Raw genomic sequence first — 8,718 nt, forward strand, 5'->3', positions numbered from 1 at the left:
GATGGGAGGGACTGATGGTGGGTAGAGCTGGGTGTTGCTCTGGTGGGCAGAGCTCAGTAAAACTTTAATCCACTTGTTTGCTGATGGGTAGGGCTGAGTTCCCTCTCTGTTGGTTGGTTGGCCTGAGGTGACCCAGCACTGGAGGCTACAGGTGCTTTGGTGGGGCTAATGGCAGACTCTGGGAGGGCTCATGCCAAGGAGCACCTCCCAGAACTTCTGCCACCAGTGTCCCTCTCCCCACAGTGAGCCACAGCTTCCCCCTGCCTCTGCAGGAAACCCTCCAACACTAGCAGGTAGGTCTGGCTCCATCTCCTATGGGGTCACAGCTCCTCCCTGGGTCCTCATGCGCACACCACTCTGTGCTTGCCCTGCAAGAGTGGAGTCTCTGTTTCCCCCAGTCCCATTGAAGTCCTGCAATCAGATCCTGCCAGCCTTCAAAGTCTGATTCTCTGAGACTTCCTCCTCCTGTTGCTGGACCCCCAGGTTGGGAAGCCTGACATGGGGCTTAGAACCTTCACTCCAGTAGTGGGTGGACTTCCGTGGTATAACTGTTCTCCAGTTTGTGAGTCACCCACCCAGCAGTCATGGGATTTGATTTTATTGTGATTGCGCCCCTCCTACCGTCTCATTGCAGTCTCTCCTTTGTCTTTGGATGTGGGGTATCTTTCTTGGTGCGTTCCAGTGTCTTCCTGTCGATGATTGCCCAGCAGTTAGTTGTGATTCCGTTGCTCTCATAAGAGGAAGTGAGCACACGTCCTTCTACTCTGCCACCTTGAACCAATCGCGTTCTGGATAATAATTTAACTAACTTAACTTGGTGAAGATTTCTGAGAATGAACTGGCAGAAGTCACATGATAAAAAGTTCTTCAAAATGATAAGCATCTTTTCCTTCTTTGAAAATGAGGCTATACTTTTGCAGAACCCAGATGTCTAGGTAGAACATGGGCAGCAGTAATAGAATTTTCCTCTACTATAATGATTCTTAACCTTTTTTGGGATTAAACACCCCTTGGAGAAAGCTATGGATCCTCTTCCCAAAAAAAGAATGCACACACAAAACTGTAAAGATGAAGGGGCTTGTGACTCCTTTAGGACTATCTACTTGGGGTATCCAGGAGTCCATGGACGCCAAGTTGAGATTCCCTAATGCCATCCCAGGTTCCAGGATGGAGACTGCAAATGAGGGGATATATGGATGCAATTCACAGCTGGTGCTAGTGGTTGAAGCTGGAGCTTGCTGAATCCCGAACAATACTGTCATTCTTAGTCCATCTGGCTAAGGGCAGTTTCATGCCACTTGAAGATACATTAGTGGTACGGCTAGTGAAAAAGATGTTAGTTGCACACTAACAATGAGAGTTTTGTAGTAATCAAAACATCTTTCAGGGCCTGTTAAAGAACAACAGTCTCATCAATACATGGGTTTGTAATGTAGATGTTGGTTGCCGCTTCTAAGAATAGTACTAGATGGTTAATGGATCCTTCTCTATGCAAGACCAGAGTCCTTTCATTAATTTATATAATTTCTGCCTCTGACTCATTTGTATCTCCTATTTTCAATGAGTCGCCACTAATTGCCATGAGCTCGTTTATAAAAGAAAGACATTAAAAGCATATTATGGGGGACTTCCCTGGTGGCGCAGTGGTTAAGAATCTGCCTGCCGGTGTAGGGGACATAGGTTCAAGCCCTGGTCCGGGAAGATCCCACATGCCACAGAGCAACTAAGCCCGTGTGCCACAACTACTGAGCCTGCACTCTAGAGCCCGCGAGTCACAACTACTGAGCCCTCGTGCCACAACTAGTGAAGCCCGCGCACCTAGAGCCTGTGCTCCGTAACAAGGGAAGCCACTGCAATGAGAAGCCCGCGTACCGCAACAAAGAGTAGCCCCTGCTCGCCGTAACTAGAGAAAGCCCGCCCGCAGCAACAAAGACCCAACGCAGCCCAAAAAAAAGTGTATTTGTAAAAAAAGAGAGAAAGAATGGCAGAAGTAACACTGTGATTTAAAGAAAAAAAAGCATATTATGGAGTTGATAAATTATTAAATCAGAACAATTATAGTAACAGGGAAAAATGGTGTTCAGACTCATAAGTCAGGAAGGAGAAGGAAAGGGGAGCAGCAACATCAACTGTTATGATGGAACAGGACAAGAAAGTGAGTCTGTGAGATTGTGGGGAAGCCTGTCCACAAAGCACATTAATGATATCCAATATGACTTTCAGAGTCACTAGGCAATGTGATCCTCTGCATCCTGAGATGTATTAATAACAGCTATTATTTATTCAGTACCTACTTACTATGTGCCAGCCACTGTACTAGGCAGTAAACATAGAATGATCTCATTTAAGCCTCACAACCCTCGTTAGGTGTAGTATTTGTATACGCATTTGACAAATGAAGGAATAGATCCTTGGAATGACAAGGTTAAAACCCTTGTCTGATGCCACACAGTGAGCAACAGAGCAGGGCGTTGAACCCCGGTCTTCTGACTCTACAATGCTTGCTTTTCTTTCCTTCGTTGTCTTTCTATGTAAAAGAAAGTCCACTCACTTGAGGGAATAAAAATCTTTCTTTTTATCTTCTTTTTCACCCCTTCCTCACCAGGTTTCACTTAAGGTTTCTCTGCCCCAGAAATCCTTAGCAACACCAAGTCTCAAAGGCAAACCGCTACACTTTGCAGACTTCCTGAGCCTACTGCCTTCCTGTATTGCAGTAAGGTGGTGGCAGACCAAAACTGGGCTCTGGGCCCATCCAATCATGAGTCTCCCCTTGCTCCTGCTAAAAGTTATATAGAATTGGGGGCTATTTACCTATTTTTTAAAAAGGAGTTTTAAAAAATAATTTAAAGGACTTCTGTAGCTCAGTATCAAAGAGCCTGGAAATAAGGGAATATTACAGAAGGGACCACTCCTCAAGGGGTAATAAATCCAGGATACTTATAATTCATTCTACTGTACTGGCTAAAGAGGGGGGCAAGATTTGAACAATAGTCTGGAAGCTAGAGTCCAAATTTTACCTCCAGAGATAATGCAAATTACACAAAGTCCTGGGGATGAACTTCTAGAACTTACCTGTGAACATAAGCAGGGAGCCCAGAACCACCATTCATGGATCTAAAGGCAAACATGAGACAGTTTTTGAAATGTATTTAAAATCCATCAGAACTGGAAGCACACTGGTAGTTGCTAGGGCTGGAAAAAAGGGGTATAGGGATGGGGTTTTACTGTGGAATGATGGAAATGTTTTGAAACTAGATAGAGGTGGTAGCTACACAACACTGCGAATGTACTAAATGCCACTGAATTATTCACTTTAAAATGATTAACTTTATGTCATGTAAATTCACCTCAACTTTAAAAATCCATTGATAGACGATTTATGAAACTATCAGAAAAATATAATTATGAAGTCTACCATACCTTCTGCTCCAGCTGAGACCATTATGTACAGCCACCTGGGTCAACCCAGTTAGAAGCAATTCCATTAGGAACACATACGCCAGATCTAATAAGAGTAGTAGTGATTTCCAAACAGAGCCTGGAGAAAAAGCCAGAAATCTCCCTGGATGTAAACGAAAGAAAGAATAGCTAGAAATGTTGCTTGCTTATGAGTGGTGATCACTGATTTCCAACTAGTTTTATTTTTATTATTATATCGCCAGAAATCTCTAAGTTGCTTTTAAGCAACATCTAAATCATGAGAATACATTTTGTTTCTTAGAACCAAATAAATTGGCATACCTGAAAGCACAGTACTAATTTAAAATGGAAATAACTGAGGGGAGCTTTGCAGGATCTTAAAACAGAGCTCCTATGTGAAATTTTATTTTTCTTTATAGACAATACATTACTGGCTTTGCTGCATATTCAGATTTAATGTACAGGTTAGATTGATGTCACCCATGCCTTTGCTATTTTCCAATATCTCACATGGCTATGCCATTTGCAAATGGGGTGAGTGCTCCTGAATCCAGCCAAACAAAGGACGGTTTTTATTACATTACCAAACCCTGCCACATACACTTAAAGGGAGAAAGGGATGGTTACTATGTAGATCAGAAGGCTTCTCTACTCCTCTGTCCATCTCCTAGAAGATGACTTGGTTGCCCTCATGTTTTATGCTATTTCACAAGCTTACTAGGTGGGGGTGGGGACGAGCTAAGATTTATAAATTCTTTGTTTCAATCCCTTGAAATATACACATACATCCACACACACCAGGATTGTCATAAAACAGTGAGTCACACCACAGATATTTGAAGAATTATGTTTCTACAGTGCTTCAGTGATTCTGAATAAAACAAAATAGAGAAAGCTCAGGCTACAAAGAAAAATGAAGATTGATCTTGGAAGGGTCTCCAGGCTCCCTTCCTCACTGATTAATTACTGTAGATCACCACATGGCTACTCTCTCCCCTGATGAGACAAGTGGTCTCTGTTCTGAGACATTTCATCCCAGTTTTATCACATTCTCCTAGGGGTTAGAGAATGCTCATCAGAGTGTAACCAAAATCATTAATATGAGGGCTGGAATTTTGGAATACAATCAGTAGCAAGTCTAGTTAATTGCTGATTATTACGCAGGGCAAAAAAAGCATTTTTCCTTAGAAGGGCTTATTAACACAAATTTAACTCAGATTTATCTGCTATGTCATAAGTGTGAATAAACGAAAGGGGTAACTTCCATCTCCCATGATTTCCTGGCATAAGGACTCATACATGACATACAGAATTCCTGATGTCCTTTAGGGCTAGACAATCTTTTATCCTTATCTTAAGCCAGATGTAAGCTCAGCAAAAGGAACTCCTTTCTGGCAACTGAAATTGTCCATGGACTGACCTAGTCTGTGAAGTAGAAACAGCAGAGGTAAGATTAGAATTAAGCTGAAAGCAGAATTCAAGTCCAGCTTCAGAGCCTGTATCCCCACCCCTCGTCCAGTAATTAATAGAAGGAAGTGAATAGAGAAAATATGTAAGAAAGAAAAAAGGGGGAAAAAGATGGTTTAACATCAATCTTTTAATAATAATGGACCTACTTATTCATTAGAAGCTAACTCAGCAAAGTAATCTAAGAAGTGACTATATAGGGACCATATTTGAATTTGAAAATAGACTATATGCCAGCCACTGTTCTGAGTGCCTTAATTCTCATAAGTCTTTGAGTTAGGTACCATGTCCCAGTTTACAGATATGGAAAACTAAAGCTCAGAGAAGTTATATAACATGTTCAAGATCACACAGCTTGAAAATAGCAAAGCTGGAAGTCAAAGCTGTGAGTCTGGCTTCACAATTCATGTCCTTAACCAGTGTGCAATACTGCCTCTGTGTTTTTTTGGGGGTAAAATCTGTTCTGGGCAAATACTGTCTTCTTCATCTTCTGATTTAAAATGTTATTTAACCAGATTTTCTTTTGGGAGAACACTTTCTTAGAAACAGAAGAAAAAAACTTTTCTCACTTAAAAGAAAATAGTATCACAATTATAACCTCTGTAAAACAATAGACACCAACAAACTGAAATCAAAATTCAGTAAAGATCAAATCATAATATCCATTCTATGTAAGTAAATACTTGGCAAGCTTTCAGAAGATCAATATGGCATTTCATTTATTCATGGACTATTAATGTCAATAGATAATAAAATTTAGATTTCATCAGTCCAGTTTTGAAGAGAGGTTAAAAATAAAACTCATGTACACAACAACATATTGAAAAAGGTTAAAAATGAGGACCTACCCTTTGGTCATGATCTGCTGAAGACAGCAAAAATAAACATTCAGAACCAGCATCTGCTTGAATCTTCTCTACTGCTAGGGCTTTCCAAGATAACAAACTACACCACAGAGGTTGCAACTATTAGAACTTGAAAGGGAAAAAAATTTTTAATTAGTCACACATATATCTAATAAGCAATTATGACCCGGTCATCCTACAAAAATATTCATCTAGGATTGAATCACTGAGATTATACTTTGGGTAGACTGAATAGGACAAGTAAACTGGTCAACGGCATTACTTTCAAGAATTCAAAGCCAAAGTTGCTGTAGGAGAGTCACTGTGTGAGTATGTGCAAGGTCTGTGTCAACTTTTGAGTCCAGAGGAGAGATTGTCAGAAACTAGATAAGGATGTATTTCACTCAATCAGGAAGGAAGGGCAATGCAGTGGAAGCAGAGGGGAAGCTCAGTGAAGCCCAAGGTCAGAGGTAATGACAATACCAGAGAGAAAAGATTGGGATGGCATTTAGGGAGGATCTGAGAAACCTGCCAAGCGCACATTCTGCCGAACTACTATTACCACAGCCCAGCCCTCTGGGCATCTTTGCTCAGAGAGAGCTTGAACAAAAACAGAGGGACCTGCAAGATGTACCAACCAAACAAATCTTTCTCTAGCCATTGAAGTTAGGCTCTGGAGTCTGCACTTCATATAGTCTTACTTGTGCAGATTTGGGTATTTAGTTCTGTTTCTGCTTATGTTCCTAGCAAAAATCCCTCTTGAAAAAAATTTGATCTTAACTAAAGTAAATGCATGCTGCTGGTGACGGCAGTAAGACTAACTCAAGGCAAGACAGGGCATTTGTCTGTTCTTGCTTGTGCTTTTTCCCTCATCTAAGTCTTTGACCCTCTGGTTATTTGAAGACAGCTATCATGTATTGCCTCTCACCACTGTTTTTTCTTCTCCAACATAGAAGCAATTGCTCAATGCTTGCTCTTTTTTTGTTCCTGAGTCTCTCCCTCTGACTGTTCCCTATCCCACTGCCTTCCCATCTGTCAGTATCCTTGAGGTATGCTATCCAGAACTGGATACAAGATGCATTGGAGATTAAAAGTATCAACTCCCTTGATCTAAAACTGTATTTCTGTTGATGTAGCCAAGGTCACATTGGCTTTGGAAGTACAGATTTTTAAACCAGTCAATCAGCATTCTTACTTAGTTTATGCTAAGTAAGTTTATGTAATTTATGCTACAATGTGATTTATGGTGAATGCCTATTTTTGTACACCTGGGGCTCTGGGACATGCCATATCAGTTTGACTACTGGGAGGGTGCTGGGGTATCAATGCTGCATGCCTATGTGACTAACTCCAATAAAAACTCTGGACTCTAGGGCTCAGGTGAGCTTCCCTGGTTGGCAACACTTCACACATGTCACACATCACTGTTGGGAGAATTAAACACTCTCCCTGCATCTGCACTGGGAGAGGACAAATGGCAGCTCGTGCCTGGTTTCTCCTGGACTCTACCCTATACATCTTTTCCCATTGCTGATTTTAATCTGTCTTCTTTCACGGTAATAAACTATAACCAAGAGTATAATAGCTTTCTGGGTCCCATGAGTCCTTCTTGTGAACCATTAAACCTGAGAGTGGTCTTGGGGATCCCCAACACAGATGTTAACATGGGACAAGAATAAAAATAGTGAGTAATTTGTGCAAGAAACATTTAAGAGGCAATGAGCTCCATAGTTGCTATTCTGTCCATTGTCAAATAAAGGCATCTAGCATAACCAGTGAAGGTAAAGATGTTTATAAAATATCTATTCTGATGGCACAGTTTAACTTTGATTTGGCTATGTCGTCTCTTAAAGAGTTTTGGTTATTTTTTAAAATTCCACAATAAACACAAACATTTCAAAATAGGTTAAAATAAATTTTTATTAAAAAAATTGTATTAAATGTTAGAAGAGATTTATACACAATTCACAAATGCTTTATAAAACATTGCCAATCTTTCTCCAATTGTAATTGTTTTTATGCAGACTTGGAAATTTTGCAGTGAAATAAGGTCTACAAAATATTTCTTTTAGAAAGCATCACAATGATAATTTTAGGCAAAATAGTCTTTAAAACTGAAATATTTGCATGCAAGTGAGTGAGCTCTCAAACACCCGTATTCTTTATCCCAGTGACAAAGTAATGCGAAAATGAACATTAAACTGACTTACTGAGGAAACAACGAACAAGTATTCTGTAAACTTCTCAAATTCACTCAAATTTTTAAATTACTTTCAAAAGCAGTGCCATTACAAGGTACTGACAATCACATTACGTACTCAAAATGAATGTTAATCAAACTAACATTCAAAAAATAAAAATACTGTTGCAAAGAGGCACCCCTTGTTGTAAGGTATGTTAAAGGAGTGTTTAGTACACTGAAGGCTTATGGTACGGGCCGTAAACCCTACAGGAGACAGTCTCTTCACACAGAAAAATTATAATCCATCCCTTTTAGAAGTGAATAATATCTCTTTAGTAGTGTTGCTGGTTGAAAAAAAAAGTTACAAGTTCGAAATAAGATGGCAACATACAAAAAGTGGCCCATAGTTTTGGTCTTTGTCTAAGAGGTACATTCTGTAATTTAACAAAGACTGGCTTTAAATCTTCAGTTCAAAAGCACACTTCTTTTCTGAAAGGGTGACTGACCAACTGATGCCATTTCAGAGAGCAGAATCCTAACCACCAACTTGAAAGGGGTATGGCTCAATGAAGACAAAAACAAAAACAGTAACTGATTTACCTCAAAGATTACGAAACAAAATCAATGTCAAAGTATTTGAAATCATAAAAATTCATTGCTTTAAAAATTTCCCCCTGAGCTGTGGATGCTTTTTTATATATAGTCTCTAGTAAAACAGATGCATTCTATAATACCAAGTTGTAATTATAAATCCTATGATTCTTGGTGCTGAAAATAGATAAGTTATGTCTCAAACAGCACAAA

This window comes from Grampus griseus, assembly GCF_964374135.1.
Source record: "Grampus griseus genome assembly, chromosome: 16".
Taxonomy (NCBI): domain Eukaryota; kingdom Metazoa; phylum Chordata; class Mammalia; order Artiodactyla; family Delphinidae; genus Grampus; species Grampus griseus.